The sequence below is a fragment of the Oryctolagus cuniculus genome, chromosome 13, assembly GCF_051225735.1.
Source record: "Oryctolagus cuniculus isolate XC-2025 breed Fujian yellow rabbit chromosome 13, ASM5122573v1, whole genome shotgun sequence".
Lineage (NCBI taxonomy): Eukaryota > Metazoa > Chordata > Mammalia > Lagomorpha > Leporidae > Oryctolagus > Oryctolagus cuniculus.
The window spans coordinates 114,454,434-114,466,498 of record NC_142879.1 but is presented as its reverse complement, the minus strand read 5'-3'; the positions used below and the strand labels follow the sequence as shown (position 1 = coordinate 114,466,498).

At 45.9% G+C, this 12,065-nt stretch overlaps 1 protein-coding gene and 1 non-coding gene across 2 annotated transcripts in view; one reads left to right on the top strand and one right to left on the bottom strand.

The window, feature by feature from the left end:
• The window catches only part of LOC127489541 (uncharacterized), a 511,334-nt gene that overhangs the window by 155,097 nt on the left and 344,172 nt on the right, over window positions 1–12,065 (bottom strand). The window lies entirely within an intron of this gene.
• Window positions 1–12,065, top strand: part of LOC149122895 (uncharacterized) — a 178,714-nt gene that overhangs the window by 4,055 nt on the left and 162,594 nt on the right. Inside the window, 1 exon segment of the mRNA XM_089312504.1 lies at window positions 813–1,014. The gene's annotated coding sequence lies outside the window, so the exon portion shown is untranslated.

Here is a 12,065-nt window from a genome sequence, read left to right as displayed (position 1 = left end):
CTCTCTCTACCTCTTCTTCCAACTCTGACTTTCAAATAAACAAATAAATCTTAAAAAATTAACCCTTTAACAGAGATAGAACATTTTATATCAAGAGCTCTCTCGTGGCTGTGCTGTGGCATATAGAGCTGGACCTCCACCTGTAGTGCTGACATCCCATGTGGTCACTGTGTCATGTCCCTGTTGGTCCTCTTCTGATCTAGCTCTCTGCTTTGTGGCCTGGGAATGTGGTGGGAGATGCCCAGGGGGGCTTGGGACCCAGTACCCATGTGGGAGATATGGGGAAGGCCCTGGCTCCTGGCTTTGGGTTAGCCCAGCCTCAGCCATTGTGGCCATTTTGGGGGTGGTCCAGCTGGTGGAGGACCTTCCTCTCTGGCTCTCCCAAGATGCCAGCTTCCAGAAATAAGCTCTTTCTTCTTACCAACATTCATCCCTGTGCAATTGACTACCCACATGGTGAGCCATAGGGCCTGATTAAAAGATTTAAAAAGAGTTGCAGAGATTTCTATATTTTTCTGTGTCATAATGTATGCTATGCATTATGTGTGTGTACTGTTGTATGTGTAAAAGTTGGTTGTGCTTTGTGTTATTTAAAATCACAACGTAATTTTCACCTAAGCACAAACAATAGATGAAAAGATGATGCAGTGTTCATTGCTTCCTATGAAGTCCAATTTAAAGTTGTTCTGTGGCAAGATCATGACTTAAGAGAATAACCATACTTTCTAATATGTTAGTTTCTCAGGCAATGTAAGTGTAATTGCTGAAAAATGAATTGGTGGTCTTTGCTGTGGCACCTTGTGCATCATCAGGTCCCTGCAACCTAAGGGATGTCTCCCTCTCCTCACCTTCCTGAGAAATGGACTCAAGTATGCACTGACTGGAGAGGAGGTAGAGAAGATAATGTAGCAGTGCTGGGTCAGAATCCACAGCAAGGTTCAAGCTGATGCTGCAAGCCTTGCTGGATTCGTGGATATGTGTGAGATGGAGCAAACATCAGCATCAAGCCGACAGGTGAGCATTTCTGCCTGATCTTTGACACCACAGGGCCATCTTGCTGTTCACTACATCACAGCAGAAGCCACGTGGTGGCAGACATGAGCAGGAGGTTGTATACAAACTGAACACACACTGAAGAGAATGCCCAGTATGAGCTGTGCAAGGTGAGGAGGATGACTGGGTACAAAGGGAATCCCACCCCGATGGCTCATGATGCTTGTGCCATGTGCAACCCAGATCCTCTCCTCAAGGTGATCACGGGATGGATTACTGAGTTGGGGACCCTATGCAATTAGACCTCAGGTTTTCCTGCCCAGGGATAAGAGCATCTCTGACTTAGAGTGGCTGCAGAGAGATAAAGCAGTGTAACAGCTAGAGAGACCAAGGGCTACTCTGCAGTAGGATGACTTTTTTTGAATTGCTAAATGTAAAAGATAGATTTTTCTAAATACATGTACTCTTGCCTTAAAATATATAGAAGGCATTGGGCCTTTTGGTAAATTTTTTTTTTTTTTGACAGGCAGAGTGGACAGTGAGAGAGAGAGAGAGAGAGAGAAAGGTCTTCTTTTGCCATTGGTTCACCCTCCAATGGCTGCTGTGGCTGGTGCACTGCAGCCGGTGCACCATGCTGATCTGAGGGCAGGAGCCAGGTGCTGTTCCTGGTCTCCCATGGGGTGCATGGCCCAAGCACTTGGGCCATCCTCCACTGCACTCCCTGGCCACAGCAGAGAGCTGGCCTGGAAGAGGGGCAACTGGGACAGAATCTGATGCCCCGACTGGGACCAGAACCTGGTGTGCTGGCACCGCACGGTGGAGGATTAGCCTAGTGAGCCGTGGCACTGGCCTGGTAGATGTTTTCATAAGTTGTTAACATATAACTGTTCAAAATTACTTGCTAAGTTTTCACTAAACAGTAAGTTTCCAAGGATAAGAAATAATTTTTTAAGATTTATTTATTTAAATATTTGCAAAGCAGAATAACAGAGAGAGGGAGAAGGAGAGAGAGAGAGAGAGAGAGGTCCTCCATCCACTGGTTCACTCCCCAGAGGGCTGCAATGGCTGGACCTTGCAGATCTCAAGCCAGAAGCCAGGAGCCTCCTCCCACTCTCTTACATGGGTGCAGGGGCTAAAGGACTCTGGGCCACCTTCTCTGCTTTCTTAGGTCATTAGCAGGGAGCTGGATTGGAGTGGAGTAACCAGGACTTGAACCAGTGTCCTTATGGGATGCCAGCACTCCAGCACTGTGGGTGGAGGCTTAACCTACTATGCCACAGCACCAGCCCCAATAAGAAATAATTCTAAGTCAATATCCCAAAGTCTAGAATTTTTGAAAGATTTATTTATGTATTTGAAAGGCTGAGTTAGAGAGACAGAGACAGACATCTTCCATCTACTGGTTCATCCCCAGATGTCTGTAATAATCAAGCACTGGGCCAGACTGAAGGCAGGAGCCTGGAGCTCCATTCAGGTCTCCTACATCAGTAGCAGGGGCCTAAACACTTGTGCCATTTTCCTCTGCTTTTCCAGGCCATTAGCAGGGAGCTTGATCTGAGGTAGAGCAGCTGCAATATGAACCAGTGCCCATATGGGATGCCAGCATCACAGGTGGTGGCCTTACCCATACATCACAACACTGGCCCTGACATTAAGAATTTTCAAAGTGGGGGCAGCATCATAGGTTAAGTGCAGTCTATCATACCTGCATCCCATAAGAGTACTTCTTTGAGTCCAGACTGCTCCACTTCTAATCCAGCACCCTGCTAATGTGCCTGGGATAGCAGAAGGTGGCCCAAGTGCTGTGACCCCTGCCACAGATGTGGGAGAACCACATGGACTTTCCTGGCTTCTGGCTTCAACCTGTCCCAGCTCTGGCTGTTGTAGATGATTGGGGAGTGAACCAGATAGACAATCTCTTTCTCATTGGCTTTATTTTTCTGTAACTCTGTCTTTCAAATAAATAAAACTAGGATTTAGTCCCCTGTGTTAAATCAGTAAAGTTTTTTTAGAAAATATAAATATTAACGATAAATATTTGCTAGAGATTTTTAATATTTGATTTTAAAGTATGATAACTTTCTAAAAAAGATTTATTTATCTGAAAGGCAGAGATACAAAGTGAGAAAGAGGAAAAGAAAGAACTTTTCCATCCAATGACTCACTACCCAAATGGCCTCAATGGGTGGGGGTTGGGTCAGGCAGGAGCCAGTAAGCAGGAGCTAGGAGCACCTGCTGAGTCTCTCACACAGGTGCAGGGACTCAAGTACTTAGGCCACCTTCCTCTGCTTTTCCCAGGTGCATTAGCAAAGAGCTGGATCAGAAGTAGAGCAGGGCCGGCGCCGCGGCTCACTAGGCTAATCCTCCGCATAGCGGCGCCGGCACACCGGGTTCTAGTCCCGGTCGGGGCGCCGGATTCTGTCCCGGTTGCCCCTCTTCCAGGCCAGCCCTCTGCTGTGGCCAGGGAGTGCAGTGGAGGATGGCCCAGGTGCTTGGGCCCTGCACCCCATGGGAGACCAGGAAAAGCACCTGGCTCCTGGCTCCTGCCATCGGATCAGCGCGGTGCGCCGGCCGCATCGCGCTGGCCACGGCGGCCATTGGAGGGTGAACCAACGGCAAAGGAAGACCTTTCTCTCTGTCTCTCTCTCTCTCACTGTCCACTCTGCCTGTCAAAAAAAAAAAAAAAAAAAGTAGAGCAGCTGGGACTCAACTGAGCCGGAGTCCACATGAGATGCTGGCACTGAGGAGGAGGCTTAACCTTCTATACCACAGTGCCTAAAATTTTGATAGAGGGAGAGGGAGAGGCAGAGTGAAATGTCTTCCATCCACGGTTCACTCCCCAAATGACCGCAATGGCTGGAGTTGAGCCAATCCAAGAGGAGCCAGGAGCTTCTTGTGGGTCCCCCATTCTCAAGCACATCTTGCTCTGCTTTCCTAGGATTAGCCTACTACGCTCCAGTGCCTGGCCCCTCTAATAACATTTTCAACCATCTTCTCAACTGCAGCTTCTTACAGTTTCCATTTGGTTGACTCCTTTCCAACAACTAGCCATCTCATATAAGCTGTTTTCTCCTCCTTTATTGTTTAGTTATGGCCTGTCATGAGAAATGCTTGTCTTTACAGCTGATATTGTGGCACAGCGGGTTAAGATGCTGCCTGTGATGGCAGCAACCCATATGGGCACTGGTTTGATTCCTCATGGCCCACTTCTGATTCATCTCCGAGCTAATGCACCTGGGAAAGCAGGAGAGGATGGCGCAAGTCCTTGGGACCCTGCACCCATGTGGGAGACCTGGATGAGTCTCCTGGTAGTGGCTTCTGCCTGGCTCAGTTCTGGTTGTAGTGGCCATTTGGCTAAAGAACTAGCCAATGGAAGATCTCTCTCTCTCTCTCTCTCTCTGTGTGTAACTCTACCTTGGAAATAAATTAATCTTGAAAGAAATATTTATCTTAGGAGACTAGGGATAATAAGAGTACTTGATCTTTACACCTAATTTTTTAAGAAGCTTTATTTATTTGAAAGTCAGAGTTACACAGAGAGAGAAGAGGCAGAGAGAGAGACAGGTCTTCCATCTGCTGGTTCACTCCCCAGATGGTCGCAACAGCCAGAGCTGTGCTGATGTGAAGCCAGGAGCCAGGAGCTTCTTCCAGGTCTCCCAAGTGAGTGCAGGAACCCAAGGACTTGGGCCATCTTCTGATGCTTTCCCAGGCCATAGCAGAGAGCTGGATAGGAAGTGGAGCAGCCGGGACTCAAACCAGTGCCCTTATGAGACGCTGGCACTGCAGGCAGTGGCTTGACCCGCTACGCCACAGCACCAACCCCTACACCTAATATTTTTTAAGCTTTCTTTTTATTTGAAAGGCAGAGTTTACAGAGAGAGGGAGAGACAGAGATCTTTGGTCTACTGCTTCACACCCCAAATGGTCACAATGGCTGAACTTGAGCCACAACGGCCAGGAATCAGGAGCTTCTTCTGGTTCTCCCACCTCGCTGTCAGGGGCCCAAGGACTTTTTCATTTTTCATTGGTTTTCTAGGCACATTAGCAGGGAACTGTATCAGAAATGGAATAGTCAGGACTAGAATCAGTGTGCATGTGGAATGCCTGTGTCACAGGTGGTGGCTTTTACACTCCACGCCACAACACTGGCCCCTACACCTGACTTTTCTAGATGTATTTAAATTGTTCTATGGGATTTTTTTTCTGCCTTTTTTTTTTTTTTTGACAGGCAGAGTGGACAGTGAGAGAGAGAGACAGAGAGAGAAAGGTCTTCCTTTGCCGTTGGTTCACCCTCCAATGGCCGCCGCTGCAGCCGGCGCACCGCGCTGATCCGATGGCAGGAGCCAGGATCCAGGTGCTTTTCCTGGTTTCCCATGGGGTGCAGGGCCCAAGCACCTGGGCCATCCTCCACTGCACTCCCTGGCCATAGCAGAGAGCTGGCCTGGAAGAGGGGCAACCGGGACAGAATCCAGTGCCCCGACTGGGACTAGAACCCGGTGTGCCGGCGCCGCAAGGTGGAGGATTAGCCTATTGAGCCACGGCGCCGGCCTTTTTTTTTTTTTTTTTGACAGGCAGAGTGGACAGTGAGAGAGAGAGACAGAGAGAAAGGTCTTCCTTTTTGCCATTGGTTCACCCTCCAATGGCCGCCATGGCCAGCACTCTGCAGCCGGCGCACCATGCTGATCCGATGGCAGGAGCCAGGTGCTTCTCCTGGTCTCCCATGGGGTGCAGGGTCCAAGCACTTGGGACATCCTCCACTGCACTCCCTGGCCACAGCAGAGAGCTGGCCTGGAAGAGGGGCAACCAGGACAGAATCCAGCGCCCCGACCGGGACTAGAACCTGGTGTGCCAGCACCGCAAGGCAGAGGATTAGCCTAGTGAGCCGCGGCGCCGGCCCTTCTGCTTTTGTTTCTAAGGTGTATTATTTTCTTTAATTTTGTTGTATTTATTTATTTGAAATGCAGAGTTACAGAGAGGCAGAGAGAGAGAGAGAGGTCTTCCATCTGATTGTTCACTCCCCAGATGACCACAATGGCCAAAGCTGCACTGAGCTGCAGCCAGGAGCTTCTTTTGGGTCTCCCACAGGGATGCAGGGGCCTAAGGACTTGGGCCATCTTCTGCTGCTTTCCCAGGCCATAGCAGAGAGCTGGATCAGAAGTGGACGTGAACTGACCCCCATATGGGATCGCAGCATTGCAGGCGGTGGCTTTACTTGCTAAGCCACAGTACTGGCAACAGGTGTAATCTTTTCTATGTTTTTTCATTCTTTTATAATGTTGAATGCTCACAGCCTCCAGTGTCTAAGTTCGGGTACCTTTCCATTGGGTTTAACTTCTAAGTAATCTGGAGGAGCTTCCCATTAGAAGAAACACAGCATAAAAGAATTTTGTTTACCTTTTGGTTATTACAGAAGGGAAAGAAATTTTGTGTTTTGTCAAGATTATCTCATGTATTCTCTGACTTTGGGTTTAGAAAACTGAGTTTTCAGAGTTGAGATTTTTAATATATTTTAAATGTCTATGTCTATTAATTACATATTCAATATACTTAATATATTTATACATAATTTGACTTAATATTATGTAAGTGATTATTATAATGATCAGGGATCCTACATGGTTTTCCATCCACTGTTCACTCCCCAAATGACTGCAATGGCCAGATCTGAGCTGATCAGGAGCCAGGGGCCTCTTCTGGGTCTCCCACATGGGTTCAGGGGCCCAAGGACTTGGGCCATCTTCTACTGCTTTCCCAGGCCACAGAAGAGAGCTGGATCAGAAAAGGAGCATCTCATATGGGATGCTGGTGCCACAGGCCTGGTCTTTACCCTGCTGTGCCACAGCACCAGCCCAGAATAGCAGGCTTTGACCCAGCTAAGAAAGGAGCTTCATCCCCATCAAAACATCTTCACCTGGTTGATGCCTTGGATATCCCCAGATGAGCACTTATTAGTGCAAAGCCTGAACAGCTGCCAAATTGTCAACTAAATAGAATCCCTTTGATTTCTAACCTCCATATGAAGCTACCCATTTTTTAAAAAAAGATTTATTTATTTTATTTGAAAGGAAGAGATACAGAGAGAGAGAGGAAGAGATGGAGAGAGATTTTCCATCAGCTAGTTCATTCCCCACATGGCTGCAATCACCTGAGCTGGGCCAGACCAAATCCAGGAGTCAGAAGCATCTCCCAGGTCTCCCAAGGGGGTGGCAGGGGCCCAAGCATGTGGGTGACCTTCCACTGATTTCCCAGCTGCATTCACAGTGAGTTGGATCAGAAGCAGAGCAGCTGGTGCCCATATGTGACAGTGGTACTGCTGGTTGTGCCTTTACCCCATATACCAGTGTCTGCCCCTCGACCCATGTTCTTAGAAACAGCTCTTGCTGGCTTGTTGGGTGGAAAGAGCATGTTTTAGATGAAGAGATCTCGTTCTCCCCAAGATGCCGGCTTCTTGAAATAAATGCTTTCCTCTCTGGTGAATCCAGTTGTCGAGAAGCAAGGGCCTCATTATTGTTTGGTAGCACTTATTTTCTGCTGACTTTACATAAAAATATAAACACCCACAGAATGCTTACCCAAGTGAATGAATGGGCATTTGTCAGTTCAGGTGTCTTCCTGATTTCTTCCCCCACTGCCCTCAGAAGTGACCAGGTCTAATTCTTTGTGGTTCTTTTTGTAGTTTACGATCTGCTTCTTCCAAAGAAGAATTTTGCTTGTGTTTGTCTCTTGGTTTTTTAACTTTTCAGGATGCTGATACTATTGATATTTTACACTAAAAAGATGTCTTCCTTTTTTGCCTTGAGTGTTTTTTCCCCAGATTTTTTTTTCTTTTTTTTTTTCTTTTTGACAGGCAGAGTGGATAGTGAGAGAGAGAGACAGAGAGAAGTCTTCCTTTGCCCTTGGTTCACCCTCCAATGGCCACTGAGGCCAGCATGCTGCAGCCGGCACACCGCACTGATCCGAAGGCAGGAGCCAGGTGCTTCTCCTGGTCTCCCATGGGGTACAGAGCACAAGCACTTGGGCCATCCTCCACTGCCTTCCTGGGCCACAGCATAGAGGTGGACAGGAAGAGGGGCAACCGGGACAGAATCCGGCGCCCCGACCGGGACTAGAACCTGGTGTGCCGGTTCCGCAAGGTGGAGGATTAGCCTATTGAGCCACAGTGCCAGCCTCCCCAGATGTTTCTATTCTAGGTTGTCGTTCAGGCAGTTCACGTCAGTGGTTCCGGGAGTTATGGAACGTTGCTTTCTTCTAGATTATTATTCGATGTCTGTGACTGTTACTTTTTTTAATTCCCCACCAGTGCTAATGCATGGCAAATATTTTAAATAACTGAGAAAAATATTGTTAGGCTGCAGGTTGTGGATAAATTCATATTTAATATGAAGTATTCATAGAGTGGAGGGATTAACTAAGTTTTCATTGATGTGTATTTTGTGACTTGTCAACACTGGGATGACCTTATTTCCTTATTCCATCTAGTAGTAACTGGCATCTCTGATTATTCATTACTAAATACCAGTTTCCAGTGACTTGGTATTTCCACTTTTATATTTATTTGTACTGATTACCACTGATGTATCTGTAATGCCCATTCAGTTGTATGGATTTTACTTTGCACAGATTGATGCTAAGGAAACAGTGTACTATCCTTTTGGAAAACTGCCTTCAGTTTCATTGTGTAACACTTAAAATTTTTCTTACCTAAATCCTAATCAGAACTGAAGCTATCTTTGTGTTTATCCTACTCTTAATGTACTTATATATTTTCACTTGAAAAAAATGGAATAATTTAACACATTAGTGGTGATAAATATGTGTGTAGAAGTGAAATAAACCTCACCACCATATGCATTCTATCATGTAGTTGTTTTTGATGATGGTGGAGTCACCATGTTGTAATGCAGATCTTTCACATTTCATATGCAAGTGAAATTTATTCATTCTTAAATATTTATTTGAATGGGAGAGTGACAGAGAAAGAGATCTTCCGTCCTCTGGTTCACTCTGCAAATGGCTGCAATGGGCTGGATTGGGCTGGGCTGGGCCTAAGCCAGGACCCTAACTCTTCATCTGGAGAATACCTGAGCTCCATTTGGGTTTCCCACATGGGTGGCAGGAGCCAGGTACTAGGACAATCATCACTGCTTTCCTAGACATTAGAAGGGAGCTCAATTGAAAACAGAGCAGCTGATATTTGATACTCTGCTGGATGCCAGCATCATAAGTAGGAAGTTAATCTTGATACAGTACTATAATGCTGGCATCCAATTTTTTCTTTAATTAACTCAGAATCAGATCATCTGTGTCTTTATATTTAAAATGGTTTTCTTATAGATCACACATAGTTTGGTCTTGGTTTTATTTTGGCTGTTTCAATCTCTTTTAATTGGTATATTTAGATAATCCACATTGAACACGATAATTTATATAGTAGAATTCATTAAAATAGGATATTTTAATTGTTCTCTTTTGCTGTCATTTTTCTTTAATGTCTTATTTATTTTCATTTATTTGAAAGGCAGAGACAGAAAGACCTTCTCATCTGCTGGCTCACTGCCCAGGGGCCTGCAGCAGCTGTGGCTAGGACAGGCTAAATCCAGCATCCAAAAACTGCATTTGCAGCTACCATGTTTCTGGGGGGGACTCAAGTACTTGAATCATCATCTCAGGATGAACATTAGCAGGAAGATGGATCAGGTAGGACAAGCAGGCTCCAGCAAGGCACTCCAGTATGCAATGACGTTATCACAAGTGGCATTTCTTACCCTCAAACCTCCCTGCAATGTCCACAGTAAGCAAATCTATTTTAATGCAGCACATTTGCAGTTGCTTGTGTTGCAAAGTTTAGAAATAGGGAAAAGAGCAGAAGGCAGCCAAATTTTTTTTCACATTTTTAAGCTTTTATTTAGTGAAAGAAATGCATAGGAGAGGGCCGGTGCTGCGGCTCAATAGGCTAATCCTCCGCCTAGCGGCGCTGGCACACCGGGTTCTAGTCCCGGTTGGGGTGCCGGATGCTGTCCCGGTTGCCCCTCTTCCAGGCCAGCTCTCTGCTGTGGCCAGGGAGTGCAGTGGAGGATGGCCCAGGTGCTTGGGCCCTGCACCCCATGGGAGACCAGGAAAAGCACCTGGCTCCTGGCTCCTGCCATCGGATCAGCGCGGTGCGCCGGCCGCAGCGCGCCGGCCACGGCGGCCATTGGAGGGTGAACCAATGGCAAAAGGAAGACCTTTCTCTCTGTCTCTCTCTCTCACTGTCCACTCTGCCTGTCAAAAAAAAAAAAAAAAAAAAGAAATGCATAGGAGAGTGAGAACCATATCTACAGGAGAGAAGCAGATCTGAATTCATGCTGAGTACTAGGAACCAGCCACATGGAGGAACATCTAGGCCAGGAAGCATGGGGTGGGTGGCCCAAAGTCCACAAGCCCTGGAGGTGCAGGGCCGCAGCAAGCCCCATACTGGCAAAAGGCCAAGGAAAGGAGAGAGAAGGACACCATGTCCCAGACTTTTATTCCACTTCCAAAGGGGAGAGGTTAATTAACCTGATTGGCCGGTGGATACACAGGTGTGGCCAGGTGGGGGTATGAAGTCACACAGGGGCATGGTGAAAGTGTGGTCTTTTAGCTCACACACCTAATCAATTTTATTCTATATGCCTGCCTACAACATTCTCCCTTCAGACCCCATTCTCTTAATCCTAAGGGACGTTGAGGGGCTTAGAGTCAACATCTCTTCTGTAGCTGCATCCTGCTTATGAGTGGAGTAGTACATTTCTTTCATTTATTCTTTTATATCTTTTAGGCAGAGACACAAACAGATACAGTGCTTTCATCCTCCAAGGCTCACAACTGAGTCTGGGCTAAATCAAAACCAGGAGCGGTGGGGCAGGGATTGTGCTGCATCAGTTTAAGCTGCTGATTGGGAGGCTCACATCAAATACCAGGGTGTGTGTCTTGTCTACTATGATTTTTTTAAAAAAATTATTGTTTTCCAATTAATGTGAAATGTAGTTTGTCATATTTGATATCTAGAGCTATGGTGAAGTGCATTGACAAATATCAAATGATTTGTAGATGTCACAAACTCTGATTTATTTATTTATTTTTGAGTAGGGTTATTTAATTCGCCACATTTATATTAAAAGTTGTATTTTGAGACCCATTTCAGAAACCACAGTTGATTTGGAACAAACACTGTTTTGGAAGACTTTTCCTTGTTCATGGTTACACTTTTTCCCTAATAATCTCTATGGATTGTGTATCCAAATGTGAGCATTATACAAGTTTTTCACACTTAGTATCAGCTACGTATATGCTACAAAATTTAGTGTGAATCTATTTTCCATTACTTAACATGTGAACAATTCATGCTTTTACTGCTTGCTGGTTTGTAAAATACAAATAAATCACAGTTCAGTGCTCAAATAGATGTATAAGATTAAAACAGTTTTGCAGCCTGTGTTGAGGCATAGCAGGTGAAGCCACTGCCTGTGACCCTGGCATCCTATATGGCACCAGTTAATGTCCTGGCTGCCCCAATTTTGATCCAGCCCCTTGCTAATATTCTGAGAAAAAACAGGAAGATGGTCCAAGATTCTGGGCTCTTGCACTCAAAATGGAGAAAAATTGTGCAGATATAGAATTCAACCATTTCATTTGTAATTCTTTGTAAGCATTTTGGGGTGGCCTCTGCTAGGCCATCCATATGCTGGTGGCACCTGGAATCACAAATCACCTGTTTTAGTTGTCTACTGCTTTAATTGAGGCTGCTGCCTTCAAGATTGCTTAACTCACACCAATATATTTTTTAAAATTTATTGATTTATTTGTTCATTTGAAAGGCAGATTCATAGAGAGACAGGGAGAGACAGATCTATCTTTCTATCTAATACCTTCTGCTGGTTCACTCTTCAAATGGTGTCAGTGGCTAGGACTGGACCAGGCCAAAGCCAGAAAACAGGAACTCTATCCAGGTTTCCCAGGTGGATAGAAATTGTCCAAGTAGTTGGACTGTCTTCAGGTATTTTCCCAGGTGCATTAGTAGGGAACTGGATTGGAAGTGGAGCAACTCTGGCTTT